Below are 20,076 nucleotides of genomic sequence, written 5' to 3'. Positions count from 1 at the left end.
GAACTCCCCTCTTGTGCAATCCCTCTGCAATGGATTCAACCTTGCTGATTCATGGAATCAGTCGGAGTAGACATAGCTAAACCAAACGCTTCAAAGTAAAGTTCCACAATCTCAGGAGTATCTTCTAAGTCCTCCTCCATCCACTTCGCATCCAATACTAGATAGTTCTTGAATTTAACCAGGAACCGCTGAATCACTTTATCTTTCACTTTCCTTTCCTTGTGGACTAAAATTTGTTTAGGAATGGATATCTCCTCGCTCTCTTCTACTTTGGGTTGCTCATCAGGCTCCCCGTCAATTGACACCTCACCCTTGAAAGGTTTCAAGAGACTCACATGAAAAGCATTGTGAATCTTCCAAGTATCTGGCAGCTTCAGTCTAAAGGAGACATCATTAATCTTTTATTTAAATAGGAATGGGCCATAGTATCTCATGCTAAGCTTTGGAAAAAGCCGCTCCTTTTCCTTTTGTTTTTGTAGGCGTGCCTTCTCAAAGCATAAGAGCACCCAATCGTCTTCCTTCAATTTCAAGTCGTATCGATGTCGATCAGCCGCCTTCTTATGTCGTTCTTGAGACTTCACAAGAGCCTCGCGGACCTTGGCAAAAGCAGTGTCGAGATCGAGATCATATTGATCTGCTTCAAAAATCTTATCTTGGGTCTGGGGAATGTTCTGATCTACCAGTTGATTCCCTTTGACCTTTCTTTTCTGGTGCCCTGGGACCTGTGTGTAACCGGCCCGTGGGGGGGCGATGGACTTTGGCTTTGGCTTTCACCCGATTCTTTACTTTAAATTTAAACTTTACGACACAGAGTAACTTCACAAATAAACCTGTGACTCGAATTCAACACTTCAAGACATTTCATGGCTTGGTAGCTAGAGCTCTACCAAGCAGACAGCGACACCTATTGACCCCAAAGCCTGGCGTCCCTTTCGGTATTTCTTTATTCTTATTATACTTGAGAAAAACCTGTAAACTTCTACAAGCTGTCCCACTTTTATCGGGATAAAACTCCCCTACTCTAACATGAGTTCAGTAGCATAACCACAGTAGAAGCCTCCACGGACAAAATCCCAAGTAGACATTGACTTTGCACGCCCCTTAGAGCACTTTGCAAAACCTAGCGAGAAATTACAGCATGCTGAAATCTCTGTTTTTGGGCCCCCAATTTGCGCCACAACACCTACTCGGTGATTCCCTAGCTTCCCCGAAGCTCCTGGGACTTGTAGGCACCAAAATTGGCCAAAACCCTAAACTTTGCAATAAATTACAGCAAGCTGTAATTCTTTGTTTTGCACTCCGATTCACGTGCCAATCACTTTAATGGGTAGCTCTCGAGCTCTCGCATCTCTAGGGTCACTTGCCCCTTGAATTAAACGAGATTCCTCAAGGGAAATCTGTCTAAATTGTCATGTACAAGCACCTTGTGCCTTCCTCGATAGTATCCCTACGCAAGAAGTGACTTTCTCGACGCATATGGACACTTTACAAAACCTGGCGAGAAAACGCAACACACTGAATTCTCTGTTTTCAGCCCTGAAAATGCGCTAGATCACCTGTACAACGGTCCCCTCGTGTCCCCGGACCTCCTGGGGGTATTGGACCGTTTAGGGCCCAAACCTTAAACCTGCAAAAACACACAGCAGGCTGTAATTTCCTGTTTTGCATCATTTTCGGCGGAGCAAACACGTCTACGCATGTGTCAAGAGCTCCTGCATGCAATGGGATAGTTCCCTTTCAAATCGAATGAGTTTTCATGTAAGAAAACTCTTCGTTTTCTCATTCCTTCGCGATAGAACTGTGCATCCCTGTAGAGGATTAGCAATTAGCTAATCTGATACCTGATCAGAAGGCTCTTGCCTTGGCAAACGCGAATAAAATCCCCATAATTGTACATGGTCATCTGAGAAGCCCAACTAGAGGGGCATTACCATATGTGCAAAGGGGAGAGAGAGATGCGCGAGAGAAAATCATCGCGCTACATGAGACAAGGGAGAAGGCAAGCTTCCATTAAAGCTGTGACCACCTTCATCCACTCAGTGTGTAGCACACAATGTACAAAAATTAGTCTCAACTTCATTTTTGGGCTCCCCATTTTGAATGAGGCTTCTGGAAGGCGTGTGTTGGTATGCATGCGGCTCCCCAACTGCCATGTGTCTAGTGACTCACTTTTGTTTAAGTTCCTAATACCCACCAACTTATGAAGTGTAGCAAGGGGCCTAAAAGACTTTGAACTGAGCCTAGCCAACCTTTTACTACTCTGATTTCAGTGCCGATTGGCCCGATTAACTCTGGTGACCTGTCCTTTCCCACTACAGGTGAAACTCTCGGCTATTGGCCGTTTCACAATGGCCATGCAATGTCCGAGCATTTGTGATTTCAAAAAGAGTCTCCCAAAAAATCAAGTAAAAATCAAGGGAAAGAAACCAACAAATATACGTAGTGGTAGTCACAATCTCCTGACACTGTGGGTAGCGTCTTTGCTGGCCCTGTCCATTGGCACATCAATCTCAATCATCGGAACCCTAAGACACACTATCATCTGGTTCCTCTTTCGTTGGAATCCTTTGATGAACTTGCATCTGGTTCCCTTAGTTTGTCAGAACCCTCTGATTCTCCAGAATCTTGTGATGAGTTGTCATCCGGTTCCCTTGATTCATTCTCTTTACTGGAAGACTCTTGCCTTTTTGAGGTGGATACTATCCTGTCCGTCGCATAAGTGAAAGAGCCATCATGCATTTTAAATTGTTTCTTAGTCTTGTCCCATAAGTCTCTAAATGGAGTCAGACTTCTAGTTTAAAGCATAGTCTCGAATCTCTTTTGAAGAGTGCATGTGCGCGGATGCGTGCATACGTGGTGCGGTGTGCATACGAAAAGAGAGAAGGAGAGAGTACACAGTGTGTGGGTGGAGCAAGACTCTCATTATGAGCTGTCCCTTATTCTTTGTATATGTACACAAGAATAAGGTGTCAGTGGGCGGGCGCCCATGGCGTGGGCGATCGGACAAGGCACATGCGCCTATACCCCAACAACCTCCCACTTAAAGGCGAATGTGCCGATAAGTGGGTCCTACTAGCTAAACTACTAGTATGTACAATAAAATAGGTGAGAGACTCTCTCAACCTACGCCCAGTGGCTCGCTCAATTGATCTACATGCAACCGTATCGGCTCTGGTGGTAGGCGAGCGTGCGTACCCACGCTAGAGCCTGCATGTAGATCCCGCAGACTACTCTGTATGGTCTGCAAAACTCCACTATGCATCATGCTAGTGTCAGTCATCGTACGACTGACAATCCCTGTTGCAAATGCTCCCACTGCAGCTGCTAAGTCGGGCCTTGACACTAGTAGGTCGAATATGAGACACCCGAACGTTGTACTCGCCTCCCCTGCACTATCTGCATGCACTATAGTCATCATCAGGACTATTCATCGCGTATGGATGTGTCAACGCCGACACTAGGATGGCTATGTCCCTCTCACCCATAGGCGGAACCGTGTGTCCTGGAATCAACTCATTGGTCTCTAGCATGAGCATATCAAAGAACTTCATGTCCGTCATCTCTGTCTGTGTCTCTAGGGAGCAGACCTGCTCTACCTCTATGTGCACAAACTCTGACAACACCTGCTGTGTCTCACTAGAGCACTGCTGCTCTATCTCTGTCTCTACAGAGTCTACTAGCACGTCTTGCACAGTTAAATGCTCTGTCTCGTGAGCATGGTGGAGCTCACCCGCAAAGGAGACACGTCTCATCTCTCACTCAAAGCATGCCAGCAACAAAACTGAGACTACACCATCTTGAACCTCAGACACATGCATAGGATATACCATGCCGCTGCGGGCTCCTCTGGCAATCACTAATGAACCGCAATGCATCTGGAAATACTGCTCTCTAAGCCGTACCTGACAACGAAAATCTGCTAACTGTGTTACTGAGATCAAGCTCTGTCTCAGCTGAGAAATATAGTGCACATGTTGTAGCGTGTATGGCGCACCGCTAGGCAAAGACAAACAAACATCTCCTGCACCCTCTATGTCACATGTTGAACCATCAGCAAGTCGCACGCAACCAAGTCTCCCACTAGAAAATTTGTTGAACCAATCACGATGTGGCGTGACGTGGAATGCAACGTCGCTATCTAGTAACCACTGTGGAGAAAGTGTGCTATCCATAGACAAAACTGCAAGAGGTACACTCGAGGCAAGCATGACATCGGCGTCACTGGCATAAACTGCCACTGGAACTACCTCTCTATCATGTGTCAAAGTCGTATATGCACTACGCATACATCTCCGTTGCTGTCTCATACAATCTGAAACAATGGCATCTAATGTGCCCTGTGTGACTGCAATGCCAACAACGCAAGTATCGGCAAGAACGAGACCGTCATCTCTCAAGAGTCATCGTTGTGGACTTTAAAATATCACACATATCTGCTGCTATAAGTGAATGGCTAAGAACCAAAGTATGGTGAGAAATCTGGGAAAATTTTGCAGAATCTCCCCTATAAACTGAGCAAAACCTCAAGTACAATCTCAACCATAAACCATGCCAAATGGGCAACAAGGTGGGAGATCACTCGACCACTACACAATCATCAAAAGCATGATCAAACGCATCAAAACTGATGCTCACATATGCCTAAAAGAAAGTCTACAATCTGCAAACTCTACAAGAAAAACAACCTGGGACAAACTGCTCAACCGAGCGTAAAGCGCATAATCGTATACGCAAGTAGAGAGCAAACTAGCTCAAAACACATCCCACAAGATAATTGCCTGCAAAAATTTGAGAAAATTTGTGACTGCCTATCTGTAGCCACACAAGCATATGCAATCCTCACTCCTGTGAGAGTGGGTACAAAGAACACTAAACCTGTGTACAGACTGACAAAACCTGTCAAAGTGAGAGTGAACACTCGATCACTGTCAAAGTGGGAATATATCGACCACTGTAGAAGATGGCAAAACACTGCAAACTTTTATGGCAAGAAGACGGGAAAAACGAACAGAATTTCCTTTGCAAAATGAATCAAAACTCATTGCAAATTGCAAGCCAAAAAACTACGGATAACTACTAGAGTGGGAGTAAACTCGACCACTAAACCATCAACCATAACACTACTCAATGCCAATGATTAGAAATGCCATAATGGCACCACAATTTCACATACAATGGCAATCCACACTCAATGTACATCCATGGAGTGATCGTGCATAAACAAGCGCTAAAAGAGTTGCAATCGGGAAACCTGATCAATGCGAAAATAATGCTCTCAAGAGAGCTCACCGGCACTTGAACGTGCTCGCCAAAATGCATGTACAATGGGCATCAACCATGCTCCACCTGTGTGCTTGAAAAACCGTGTCTTTCAAGAGATTGCTTCAATGGTGTGTAAATGCCTCCGTGATTCTTTGCCCAAATCTACCCAAAAAACCCTCAAACCATAAGCTCTGCACAAGCTAAAATTGTATCTTCAGCTCAAAATTTATGAACCCAACTTCGAGTACGGTGCCATGCTTCCAAAAGTGCATCAAAATCGCACACTATGCGAAAACAGAAAACCTGCAATTTTCTGCATAGAGTCAATCTGAGCTGAATACCAGCAAAACGGTGAGGAATTTGCAGAAAGTTTCTTCTGCAAAATTGTATACACATCGAAATGGAGGGGCTGAGCGGGCAAAATATTCAGATCTGCACTCTACAAGGAGAAAAACGAATCTGACAACAGTGCTGCTGCGCACAGTTTTTAGGGCAGCACCTTCACTTACACACTATCTTCCACACTCTTTTTTGAGCTTCCACAAGAGCATACATAACTCTCAGCTTAGATCTCAAGCTTCCATTACGCTCTCACAAAACTTTCAAGATTTTTTTTAATCTATCCATTGCCGCCAAGCTCAAGCCGCCATAGCCGAGCTCTGTCACTTTCGTCTCGCTGGGAAGCCATCGCGTACGTGTCGCCAGAGCTCTGATACTAGTTGAAGAGTGCGTTTGCGCGGATGCACGCGTGCACGGTGCGGTGTGCATACAAAAAGGAGAGAGTACACAGTGTGTGGGTGGAGCAAGACTCTCATTATGAGCTGCCCCTTATTCTTTGTATATGTACACAAGAATAAGGTGTTAGTGGGCGGGCGCCCATGGCGTGGGAGATCGGACAAGGCACATGCGCCTATACCCCAACATCTTTAGCAAACCATAGCAAAACCACTCAATCTGGTCTTTGAAATAATCTTCCGAAACGAAGACAGTGGCAGTAATCATCCAATGCATCTTTCTCAGTCATTTTCAAGTGATGCCAAGTCGTGATGACAACGAAAGGCTGTCTTGTAGACATCTCCGTAAGCAATGCGGATGTGATGATATCCGCTCTATCAGTACTGTCAGAAGAGAAAGAGGAACTAGATGGTTCCTAGAACGTACACGCTTCTGCTTCTGCTTTTGAGCTTTTGCAAAAGAAGATTGACTGCCCATGAAACCGGGGTAGTCATTCTTCTTATGCTTTCTTTGTTGATTCTTCGATGAGTTATCCGTGCCCAGGAACTCGTTGATCTGGGTCTAGACGACTTCCTGGAGTTCATGTACTTTGTACATCCCATATCCGTGCCTAGAGAGATTGGCCCCAAAGTCAAGCGTCCCTTTCAGTATTTATTTTGTATTAATCTTTAAGCAAAGTACAACTCTCGGGGGTACTCGCTCTCAGAATCTGCGTCCAGATGCTCTGAGAAGTGAGTCCCTTGGGTTCAATTTAAAGGTTACAAGGGTTGCACTTAGAGTTTTCAGTCCATAGTGCTTAGCATTTTCCAGATCCCATATCAACCTAGCGTTCTCATTTTCCAGCAGTCAGACCAGCAGATCAGGTTGGCATTTTCAGTTTCCAACCCTTAGCCATTGTAGACTTACCCTTCAACCTCGCAGATCTCATCTTTCGCAGCCGATCCATGTCGTATCCGTCAGGTCAGCAAGAGTTTTCAGATTCAGCTCATTGTTTTCAGATTTTAGCATCACTGTTGTCAGCGCATCGTCGTCGAGTCGTCGTCCTCGTGGACACGGTATCAGACATCGTCAACAGATCAACGTTTTCAGATTTCAACACATCAGTCCTAACGTTTTCAGTTTTCAGTCCATCCTCGTCGTCGTCATCATTGTCATCGACATCGTTGGCAAGTCCACAACATCTAAACCATTGTACCAGATTTGTGCAATCTAAAGCAAATACCTCTCTAGCAATACAGAGGGGGGTCTTTGGAGGGGGGTTTGGGACCCCATCTGGTGTCGTACCTTCTCTCTCTTTTCTCTCTCTCTCTCTCTCTCTCTCTCTCTCTCTCTCTCTCTCTCTCTCCACTTTCAGTCATAGTAGCATTCACTTTGTTTTGGTCATTGCACTCTCACTCTCTCTCTCTAAGAAGAGGGAAGGCTCTCCCTTCCGTAAGTTAGGTTATGGTTATGTTTGGAATAGTTTGTATGGCTCGCGGACAAGCGGTTCCTGAAGTCTGCTGCGTTTTTTTGTTCTAAAAACGTTGCGGACTTCGAAAACGGCTTGTCTGCGAGCCGTTTGCGCATGTGAGCTTGCAAACAACTACATACCTAAACTCATGTGAGTTATATGTAAACTAAAATCATCATCATTATCATTATCAATCTCTCTACATTCTCTATCTTTCTCTCAATCTTTGTGTCTATCTCTCTCTTTCTCTCCACAGACGCGGCATTAGGTTGGAAAGCTTTCAACGACAGGCTACCTCATAAAGAAGACATGCATATAATGTGCACAGTAATCCCTCGAACAAAGAGCTGTTGTGAAGAGATTGGAGCTTTAAATGATACTACCCTTGGTTTTTGTAATGGGTCAATCTTGAGTAAATAAATGTAGACATGTAGTAAACTAGGGTGTGTTTAATGAATCTCGGTTGTCAGTAAATAAATGTAGACATGTAGTAAACTAGGGTGTGTTTAATGAATATTTGTAATCAATTTTGAAATACAGACACGATGCTGCAACATTTTTATTAAGATAGATAAACGAGCTAAATAGCATGTGACATATCTCTAGTTCTGATACGTTCTAATGCTATAGCTTCTCATTGGTGAAGCTTCTACAAGGCCTTGTGAGATCAAAACTCCTAGGCACAATCCAATAATGTAAATTTGTTGCATCAATTCAGTTCTATCTCTGTATTCTCTTCTCTTCTCGAGAATTCCCAACATGCTATTACATTTTTTATTCTTATCTATCTAAAGCTCGCTGGAAGACAGCCGAAGTTCTATCTATTATAATCTACTCTATGATTTCTCAAGATGCTTGCAAGACGCTATCAAGTTAAAGCTAGTATTGTGATTGTGCAATCATGGTCATGTTTCTCGTTATGTACTCAATTGTGTTAAAATACACAAGACTCTTGTTCAAATTTACACTTTAAAAAAATTGAGAGAAAGGAAGTTAAAATCAATCATCAATTACTTTGTGATAAGTGAGGTGCATAGCCTAAACTTGGTATGCATCTAGTATTAGGGATACATGCATGTCTATATGTCAGGTGCAACAGAAGTGTTTAAGGATTTAGCTCGGATCTAGTACTCCGCACAAACACAAGGTTATTTTAATTCACCTGAAAGAACTGAACAAAATTGAATGAAAGACGCAGAGAGAGAGAGAGAGAGAGAGAGAGAGAGAAACCGCATGTCAGCCCCAACCACCCTCAAGGGCCCCCTTGCTTTGTTGCGAGAGCAAGTAATGGCTTTATTACTCTTGCAAAAAATGCCGATACAATGACTAAATGCTAAGAGCTCTACAAGCTCTACGCCACCTCTTTCCCGCTACTTCCATTATCTCTCTCTCTCTCTCTCTCTCTCTCTCTCTCTCTCTCTCTCTCTCTCTCTCTCTCTCTCTCTCTCTCTCTCTCTCTCTCTCTTTTCCTTTGTTTTTCACATTGAAAAATCCCTTTGAACCCCATTGGGCAGCCACTTCCAAGGGCTTTTGGGCAGCCAATAACTAGTACACCACACTTAGTTTGCATATCGACCAAAGAATTGCTAAGCACATGTTTCTTCAAAACTTCATCGCCTTTGCCTTGGGCACATCCCACAATCAAGGCTTTCCAAGTAATGACATCCCACATCAAAAGAACATCAAGAACTTCTCGTCCTTTTTAGACGGAACCACCTTTCTTATACACACTACTCTTTTCTAGAACTACGCCTTTCTTATCAGAAACCTTTGAGATCTTGTACGAGCATTATGGGCCCCCCTTGCTTGAGCACTAGCGATAATGATGACCAACACCAACTATCGGCTATAAAAGTGGATCGACCGTGGATCGACCAATAGCCAGTTCACGACCTACGCACGGACGAGGTGCTAAGGAAGCCGTCAATTTGTTTGGCTTGGGATTGTGAAGCCAAAATCAAATGCACGAGTTCGCTACAGAATAGAGGCAAGGGAAAGCTTAACAAGGACAACAATACCAGTACTTAGTCAACTGCCTCGGTACCCACAAGGTACGATAACCATTGTTATAAATGTGACACAACGCTTTGTTTCGCTCAGGAATGCAAAGCCGAAGGCAAAAGCAAGAACTCACAGGAAGACAAAGGCAAAGGCAAGCTGGATAGAGATAACAACGATGAAGAGTTGACAGAGGAGATCAACATGGCACACGTGGTGGCGGCCATAGTGGCCATGATGCCAAATTTCTAGTCAGGTGGCACCTGTTGCAATTAGGTTCTGAGCCAGAGAAAGGCTTGTGAGCAGCTATCAGGTGCATAGAAGCAAAAACATTGAGGCTGGTTGCTCCTGCAGGAAATGCCAAGCTGATGTGAATCGAAAACACTAGGCTGATTTCTCCTGGCTGCTAATGCTAGTCAATCTAGGATAAAATGCTGGCAGATGGGTTCCCTTTATAGGCAAGGGTAAGGCCTTATAAATCTACTAAGAGCTAGGTAGTGCAAAATGTGCACCAAAACCCCACAAATAAATCATAAAAATGATTTATTAATAAATTTGACTAGGGGGTCAGTTTTTGGGTGAACCTATCGCCATATGTCCACCCAAGAATCCGATCAATGGGAGGAATGGCTCGTTAGATTCCTCTAACCTAGAACTATATGCACGTCATGTTAGATGGCAATCATAGTGTAACAACATCTGTCAAAACACGTGTACAAACCATTTATGCAAAAGGGTTCCAAAACTACAAAGCCTAAACTAATGGACTCGTCCGTATTCTAGACACTCCTATACAGGAATAAGGGGAGATTGGCTCTGGAAGTCAATGAAGCATGTCCACGTGGCACACAGAGCCATGTGTAGTGTGCACCTGACATCCCCTCCTGCTTAAGGTGAGGTATGGGTACCAATTTGCATGGCCTCCTTATATGAGGCCAACAAATTTGGATAGTCGATGAAAATTCCTCATCCACCCAAGCCGCTTTATGTGTCCTTCAATCCTTAAACTTCAGGAAGTATTGTGTTGCTTGCTTCTTTGTTCTTTGCTTGAATTGATGCAAAAGGATATGTTCTGGCTCCATAATTCGGCTTCGTCAATTATCTTTGGGGTTGCTTCTCGTATGGGACACTCCATGGAGGTTCATCCTGAAACAGTTAAAGCCAAGAAACATGGAAAACATTACGCATTTTCCAAGAAGGTGGCAAACTTAATTGTAGAGAAACACCATTTACCTTTTTGATGATCAGAAACGGACCATACATACGAAATAAGAGTTTAGGACACCTCTTACCAACTTGCTTGAGACGTTGCTTCATGATCCTTAAAAACATTGAGTCACCCTCCTTGAATGAGACATCTTGTTGATGCTTATTCTTGGCATGCTTATTAGCATGCCAAGAATAGGACTCCTGGGCTGTGCTAAGCCAAAGCTTATCGCTCTTAAGTACCTCTGCATAGATTTGACTAACACAAGGGTTTTTTTTCCAAGAAAAAGATCCTTCCATTAGTTGATGAAATTGCCCAAAGGGCTACAACTAGCCTCATGTGGAGAGGGCTACATCAGAAAAAGGGGGGAGATTCTCCCAATGAAAAGAAAAGATATGTACAATGAGGGCTAAATCACGAGATGGGAGGAAGAAACAACCACACATGTGGCCAGTAATGCCATCTAGGCACGCCCTGAACTATGGTGAAGAAGGGCCTTGGACACCAAAGTCATAAGAAAGCCTCGCGGTGCTCCCGCATGCAGTCAGAACTACCCTGAAGTCTCTCAAACTGACCCCTGAGTGTATGGATCAACTTGAGCGAAAATGTTCAGAACAATCTTTTCCAATGAGACACGATGAACCTCGAAGATGCGAGCACAGTGGGCCCACCAGATGAACCGGAGTGTCAATCCGCATATGAGCTCCCAACTCCACTCTCTATCACTATACCACTCCCCAGGGATGAGCTCCATGGAAGGCTAGAGCGTAGGCTGGCCCCCCTAAATTAGAATCATCCTACTGATGGAAGTCATCTCAAATTGGACTGCTGGGCCCGTGGGTGTGGACCAGGTTGCAATACCCCAAGTGTACAGGCTAGCTGTGGAAAGTGTTGGCTTCAGTCAAAGAATCCAAAGCCAAACTTGTTGTTCCATGGGAAAATCCCACTGACAGTGACTTTGAGTCTCCAATGGGTGGCCACAAGTTGCACATGCTGTCGAGAGGCCGCTGTGTACCAACCTGCAACTCCCAAATACTGTAGCTCTATGCACAAGTAGCCACTGAAACATGGTAACTCTCCTCAGTTGTTTGATGGCTCACATCGCTCCCAAAAACATGACAAGAACTCAATTGTGAGACCCTCCTTCTGCCAGTGGAGTGTTGTGGCAGGGAGAGCCTTGCTCCGTGTTGCCAGTATATGACACCCCAAGGGAGCTATGTACTAGAAAAAAGGGGTCCTTGGGTGCTCGATTGAAGAGAAAGGATCTTGCCAAAACCACTCTCCCGTTACGTTGAAAATCTGCATTTTGGAGCCAAGCTCTTTTAGAAAAAAGGGAGAAAATAATATTTTTGTTCTTCAAATTATACAATTTCACACTTTTAAAGCATAAATGCAAGTCGTACTAAGTCTGTACCGACGAATTTCAGAACTTTCATTGAAGACTTTAGTATCTATGTTACCGCCCAAATATTTCTTTAAGTAGCTCTACGTTGTCAAGAAGTGCGGAGTGCGGCTAGGAAAGCGTCGGGCCTCTGATTGCATTAGGGAAAATTGGACTCAGAAAGGGGCCTTATAAGGAGTTTGACTTCCTCTCTCATGTCCAAAACGGGTCTGCGGTAAAATTTTTGCAAATCAACTCTAAACTTGGTGAAGATTTGGCAGTTAGAATCTACTCTTCAAGCTCTTTCTATTATATATAGCACGCCACGAGATTCCTCATATTTTGAAAGATTCTATTTTATATATCACTAGAAAGAGCTTGAAGAGTAGATTCTAACTGTCAAATTTCTGCCAAGGTTAGATTTGATTTGCAAAAAAATTACTGCACGCCCGTTTTGGACATGAGAGAGAAAGTCAAACTCCTTATAAGGCCCCTTTGTGAGTCTGAATTTTCCCTAATGTGAGAGTTCGTAGCAAAATCAAGTAAGGCGTAGATGATTTGAAGCCAAAAACACACTCAAAAAGAACAAAAATCCAGCCATGAAATCTTCTCTTTGAAAAAGAACCAAGATCAACTCAAAACTCTTGTGTGTGTGATGATTTGGTGTAGCCTCACTGCCAATTACACAGTTGCAGTGCTCTTTCGGCCTGATAAGAACCCTACACAAATGCTTCAATTCTTTGTCGTAGCCATTTCAGGGAAGCTTCAGAACTTCATTATTCATTCCCAAGTGGTTATTTTAAGAGGGGAAACCCTAATTGGTGGCCTCACAGCCTCGAATACAGGGTTGGAATAGCACGGGACTGCACTAGCATACCTTAGGTGCAGGCTTTGTATCCCTTCATAGAGAAGCTTGTAGTGCTGATATTGATGTTCTAAAATGCTCCCTCCCTTCTTATAGTCACAGCACTATGAGTGATATGGCATTTTGAGCCATATTTTACCATTTTTGGGTCATTTTTGACCATTTTTGGTCATTTTTAGCCCAAAAAATACCCCTTTCTGCCTGTAAAAAGCCCAAATGAGTTGGAAAAAATCCCCAAAATTGTGGAAAAATCCCATTGGGCTTAAAATTCATCTTGAACCTCATTTTACCACTTGATAAGCACTCTAGATGCATCTCTTCTGCGTGTGCATAAAACCTGCTATTTTTGGCCGAGATCGCCCGCATTGAACTTTCTAGGCAAAACGAGCGTGCCACTTCGATACGCTTGACATTTGTACATTTCTAAAGAAAAATAGGCATATATTTATGTGAAAAATCATGCCATAGTGCCACGTTGAAGGCCTCGCTGTCCCCGCAAGGATAATACAGAGCTGCAACCGTGGCATCTATTTTCGCATATATCACACTATGTTCATCATAGCATTTGGTCCCACATAGCAAAAGCATTGAGAGTGAGGTAGATAATTTAGTTTCACATTATGCACGTACCACGGCTCGACATCCACCCCCTCTAAACCTGCACATCCTCCTGCATGTGCCACACATAGCTTTTGCAGGTTCAATCCTCATTTAAGTGAACATACATATCGATTTCATCATCACTTGTAGTGAATTCCAGTGCATCATCATCTCTTTCTTCATCCTCATTCATAACATGTTAATCAGAGCCTTCATTTTGACTTTCTTGTGAAACAAAGGGATCTGTATCGCCTCTTCTTTTGAACAATTTAATTCTTTTCCCAGTAATGGGAATCTTCATTTCTATACCATCCAACTCATGCAAGGTATAAGTTGCATTTCCATATACATGCTTAGCCACATAAGGGCCGAACCATCTCTTTGAAAGCTTTCTTATCGCAGAATATTGGTTATCAAGACTACTGTCATACACCAACACCCAATCACCTTCCTCAATAGCTCTAGGTCTGAGCCCGTGCCTTTTATCAAATTTGTCCTTATTCTTCAACCTTGCATCTTTTAATCGTGCTATTTCAATCTCAATATCTTGAGGCCTTCTTTCTAGTTGTTGTATGCGCAAAGCAAGAAGGTCTTCCCTACTCATTCCATCTTCCCAAGGCAATACATTCCATGTGGGAATTACATCCTCAATTGGCATTATAGGTTTCTGACCATACATCAACTCAAAAGGCATATAACCAGTAACTGAGCTATGAGTTGTACGATCAGACCATAAAGCATAAGGCAATAACCTAGGCCACTCTCCTATTTTACCTTTGCAAGCCTTATCCAAAGCTTTAATGATAGGAGGATGCCCACGTTCTGATTTACCATTCCCTTCATGATTGTATACAGTAGTAAAGCGAGTTTAATGCCCAATCTAGGGAAAAAATCCCTTGCTTTGTCAACATCCAACTCACCCCTATCCGATGTTATCTTCCCAACATAGCCATAACGGCTAATTACATCATCCAAGAGGAACTTACATATCCCTTCTGTGCTTTTTGTTCTTAGAGCACGACCTTCAACCTGATTAGTTAAGTCTTCTCGTGCAAGCACTATGTATCTCATTTGCCATAAACCCAATGGCATTGTAACCAGATCTACTACCCACTTATAATGCATGGCCAGTGGGTAAGTAGGGTGCAATCCATCACGATGATGTACATTTGAATACATTTGACAGATCTCACAAGATTCCACAAAGTGAGATACATCTTTATACATACCTTTCCACCAATACCTCTCTTTCATTTTAGTAAAGGTGGCCCATACACCTCTATGTCTAGCATAAAGACTCTCATGAAACTTTTTCATAAGCTCATTTTGAGCATCCTTATCATTTACAACTCTCAACGGCATCCCATTTCTTTGTTTTGGATGTTTCCACAAGTATCCATCTTTCAAAAAGTATCCACAGGCTTTTCTGCATATTCTTTTGAACTCTTGATCTGTCCACCCTTCTTGCCTTGTCAAAGTGCTCAAATAGCGTTGTGAGCGGGATAGAAACACATAGAACGCCTCTATAACAACCCGACACACACTCTTGGAAAGATACACACACACACACACACACACTATGGGGCACCACTCGGCTTACACAACCCGCCTGGCCGAGACAGGGAACACACCGATGGAGTGAGAGGAGAGAGTCTACCCGTTTACCCACTCCACATAGAGACACACACACACACACACACCCAAAAACCTCAGCTCAAAAGAGGAGAATTTTTTATGTTTAGATTCAATATAGCTTGGGCCAACACCAATGGGGCAAATAGCTCACACAATATGGGTAAAAGATACTAGATACAATCACAAATTGTAGCAGAAGCTTCACTCATTGGAGAAACTTACACAGTCAAAACAACAAAAAAAGAGTGAGGAATTTGGCAATATGGACAGCGCCATCGCGTACAGAACGGCCCAAAACCCTAGTTTACAATGTCAAAGTGCTCAAATCCGACCTCATGAGGAGTTTACGGCCAAAACAGGCTCCAAAAACCCCAAAAACACAGTTGCGGCTGTTCCTCCTCTTCTCTCCACGTTTTTTCTGGTCTTCTCTCTGTTTTTTGAGTTCCAACACTTCACTTTATTACTTGGGCACCCTTGGCCTTTTAGATGACCTCAAACGGACCCCGAACAGGCCAAAAACTGACCTCGTAGTACATAGTTGTCACCTTTTTGAATCATCCGCACACCTGGCACTCATCTTTTTCCAATAATGCGTCTTGCAACCACATGAAGTGGCCCCTAAATATGGTCCTCATGATGACCTTTCTACATAATTATCACAAGAAAACATCCACGTTGTGTCCGTACTTCTCCGCGTGAAAGTATTGACCCCATTCGACCTCCTGACGCCACTAGATTCCATCTGACGCACCTGCTTACCTCATGTCCTTGGCCCGTGGATAGCTTCCTTGAGAAGTTTTACGTGCTGGCAACTCCTCATTATTATAGAAAAAACACACTGGTACTGGTGATAGTGAAAATCGATGCACTATGTACATGGTGTCCTACTTGTACACATGTGGGCCCCACGTAAGCACCTGGCTCTGGAAAATGGGCAATCCTTTATTTGATGCACCATGCATGGGTATATACATATGCGCAATCCATTGCTCCAAAAAAATCCTAACATAATTTGCCCATCCCCTAGCCTGCTAGAGCATTCATGCTCAACAGCAACAACACTAGTAGATGCTCATTCCACCTGGATCCCACACAAAAACACTTGGCATTCCTTGCATCAAAAGCTTAATCAAGCTTCCACCTGGTTCCCAAGGAAAACATGTAGAGATTCCATATATCAACCTTGCATCAAGAAAACCGTCAATTACTTTGGCATAGACTGGCATGTGCAAATATATCTCCTTCTCCATAGCTGAGAGGTCTCCACTGATCATTTGTGTCATTAATTCCTGCTTCTTTGACAACTCAACCTTGGTTTGCATCATCCCTTCAATCACTTCATAACGCCCTTCACTTTCATCTTCAACCTCATTTATAAATGCAGCTAAACCACACTCATGGGTTCCTTTGTCCATCAAAAGAAATGCAACATCAGCATCGTCATCATAGCTGGTAGTACTATCACTGTCCTCATCAGTCACTGTGGAATAGTCTTCATCACTAGACTCATCTTCATCTTCATAAAGCTCCTCCAATTGTTTCCTTGTGTCCATATTATATAGCTTCTTGGCACCTATCTTTCCATAGAGGCTAATCGTACCACGTTGCCAATCTTGAACAGCTCCCACTGCACGTAACCTTGGTCTGCCCAGTATAATAGGATATGCTTTCAACCCCGCTGGCATCACATGAAAATCAACCACCGCCTTTGCATCATACGCCTCCACTTCTAAGCTCTTTACAACAGCCAAACATTTTACTTTTTGATGGTTTGCCAATCTGATCAGGAAGCCTGACACCCCAGTCACTGTAAGATCCATCTTCTCAACGCATGAGTGTGTTATGACACATATGTGGGCTCCACCATCCACATAACCTTGTCCCAGATTTCTTCTTTTGTGCCACACATCTACTATTGGACAAATGTCTAGTAGCTCATCCATCGCCAACACCTTCACTGAACCTCTCTCTAGCTCTTTCTCCATTGGGTTAACCATCCTCTTCCACTGTCGCTTTAGCTTAGGCACCATCTCTATAAGCTGCCCAAAAGTAACATCGGCTTTCCTGCTCGTCAGATCCTCCTTCAAGTCATAACTTAATTGCCCATCCCCTAGTGGAAAGTCTGAAACATGAAACTTTCGATGAGCCCTTCTTTTCCTCTTGGCCTTGACATCCTCGCCTTCATGGCTCTTTCCCTTCTTCTTACTAGGACCTGGAGCACTTCTTCCTGGGTGAAAGCATGTTAACCTGTCATGCTTTTTCATGTCTCGGACAATGCTAACTAGCACAATTTTGACATATGCTAACTAGTGCAATAACTTGAGCTACATCTCCAAGATCTATGACATATGATATATCAATAGAAAGCACTTGAAACAAGGAATCCAAATGTACAACCTCCGACAAATTTTGATAATATTTGTAAAAAATTTACCGGACGCCCAACTTTTTGAAGTTGTGCTAACTTGAAACTGCTAACTAGCACAAAAAGCGCGACAGGTTAACATGCATTCACCCTCCTTCCTTGTCCTCTGTGGTCCTCTTCCCAATAGGCATCACTAATGTATGCTCGAGCTTTGATGCCTTCTCCAAGGTGACTACACTTATCACTTTTGTCTTTCCCTTTTCCTCCTGGGTTAATCCATTGGTTCCTTCATCTCCCTTAATTTTGATGCCATAATCATTGGATCTAGTAGCACCTGTCTTGGCAATGGATACATATCTCCCCCCATCCTTGGTGGCTTATCACATTGTGGTTTGATGTGGCCCAACTCTCCGCAATTATAACATGTGGGCGTCTGCATCCAGAACCTACCATTGCTTTGTCCAACACCATTCCTAGGCCAAGAAGACTCTAAAGAAAAGAAGAAGGATGCAACAAAAGCCAAAGCAAAGTGTCCGGCCTACAAGCTCCAATCTGACATAGAGGCGGAATTAGACCTCAAAAAGGTTTTGGAAGAGAGGATTTTTAACAGTAAGGTGGAATTTATGTTGGGTGAGGTCCTTGGAATAGCAAAGAGGGAATGGACAATGGGTCAGCTTATGCCAGGATAAGGAGCAGGGATGGGAAGCGTACAGTACAATTCCTTATTGTTTGTGTGGATCATGAAAGGAACCGTGAAAGTCTTAGAGAGCAACCCTTGCAAAAGACAAACAAAGAATTCAAGGACTATAGGGATATGAGGGGTTTTGGCCATTCTATTGCTTTTACGAAGTGTGAAGACTTAAAGCTGTCGGTTCATCCTAGGGACTGCTAGAACGAACCACCACTCGGGATGCCATCCCTGAGGTAGAGATTACCCGCTTCTCCTCCATTGTGGTGGGTGGGGAGGAGTTTGTGTTTATGCACGATCTGGAGAAATCATTTGAGCTTCGCATGAATGAGTGTTTTGCCATCCTCGATGCCCATGGAAAGTTTGAGGTTGATACCACCACCTCCCATGACGATGATCTCCTACTGTCCATGGGGAATACTTTGGCGGACACAGTGGCGATCGCACAAGCCGAGGTGGCAGCGGCCAAGCAGGCCAAGGTCTCTAAGGAGGAGTTTGTGGCCGTGCAAGCCATGTGTTTGGCTAAACGCGCAAGAGTGGATTCACCACCACTTGCTGCAACACCTGTTTTGCTTGATCCAAAGGGGAAGTTAAGTGTGGATCTTTACTTGCACCCGTATGCTGATGAGGAGGATCGTAGACAAGAGGTATAGATGCTCACTTACATTTGATTGTTACAAATGATTTTGTTAATGTTATATCATAATTTTTTGCCATATCTCAGAAAACCTATGTTTTGCAGGATGTCGTGGAGGTTGACACCTGGGTGCAACTGTCAGGGGGGGGGGAGGACACCGTTCGGACCTCAAGCGGCACTTGCTCACTACCTCGGCACACTTCCGACTGGTGTCGTGGTGTTTGTCCATGCCGACTACTCTCCCAATGGTCGCTACAACATTTTTGCTCTCCGTTCACTCTCCAAGGCGTTGTGTTTAACAACACTTGCCCAATCGGCCAACCTTGTAGTGCTTGTTAAGAAAGATTTTTCAATATCCACTTTTGGTGTTAACTTTCGCAGGCGCCTTATTGCCCATGTCGGCATGAACCAAGCTGTAGGGGTTAATGACACCCAAGAAATCACAACCACTTTACTTAACAGGGAGCCACCCCAAAAGGCCAAGTGCCAGAAAATTGTAATTCGAAAGATCCTAAAGCAAAAGCCGGATATCATGTAAAGCATTAATTTCTTTAATGAAACTACTTTTTGGTGTCTACGACTCTCTTACTTGCAAGGTTTTGAATTTCTTATATGTTGGGCTTCCATTGTGTATGAGAAGCACCATAATTTCTGATATGACTACTAAAGGGTTTGGCAGGCATTAAAATTAATAAAATGCATACTTTGTTGTATCTAGGCTTCCAAAGTGGATGTGCCTACTGAAGGGCTTGGAAGTCCCTAAAATGGGTTGCCACAAGGGCGCGCATTGGGGCCTTCCATCAGCAAATGAACTGGGCAAATGTGCGCCCTTGTGGTAGATGATTTTGGACCCATCTAGGAGCATACAAAGGTGCAAAACAGAAAGACAAGACATTAATAGCCAGTTGCAAAACAGAAAGACAAGCATACCCAGGTAACCTTAAGCGCATCTTGCCCCAGATACTTACAGTTGTATTAACAAACCACAAGAGAAAACTATGTGGGAATATCTAGCCCATTTTGGAGTATAGCACTGACTTCACAGATGCAATAACCATCCTTCAAAATTTCTATGCTACATGGACTAAGGGGGGATGATTTCCAAAAGCATCTATGCTAATTGAAGCATTGAATCAAACAAAATATACTTATTGCTTGTGAAAATTACCTGGAAACCATTGGAGAGTGTTTGGAATGCACTAGAAAAGGCTGCCACAAGGGCGTGCATTGTGTCCATCCATATGCCTCTGGAA

The 20,076-nt window shown here is 43.6% G+C and overlaps 1 pseudogene; it reads left to right on the top strand.

The window, feature by feature from the left end:
• Positions 1-18,476: 18,476 nt before the first annotated feature.
• Positions 18,477-19,361, top strand: LOC147430415 (uncharacterized; annotated as a pseudogene).
• The last annotated feature ends 715 nt before the right edge of the window (positions 19,362-20,076 follow it).

Source organism: Adiantum capillus-veneris, chromosome 22 (genome assembly GCF_014529385.1).
Source record: "Adiantum capillus-veneris isolate H3 chromosome 22, ASM1452938v2, whole genome shotgun sequence".
Lineage (NCBI taxonomy): Eukaryota > Viridiplantae > Streptophyta > Polypodiopsida > Polypodiales > Pteridaceae > Adiantum > Adiantum capillus-veneris.
This window is presented reverse-complemented; position numbering and strand designations above follow the sequence as displayed.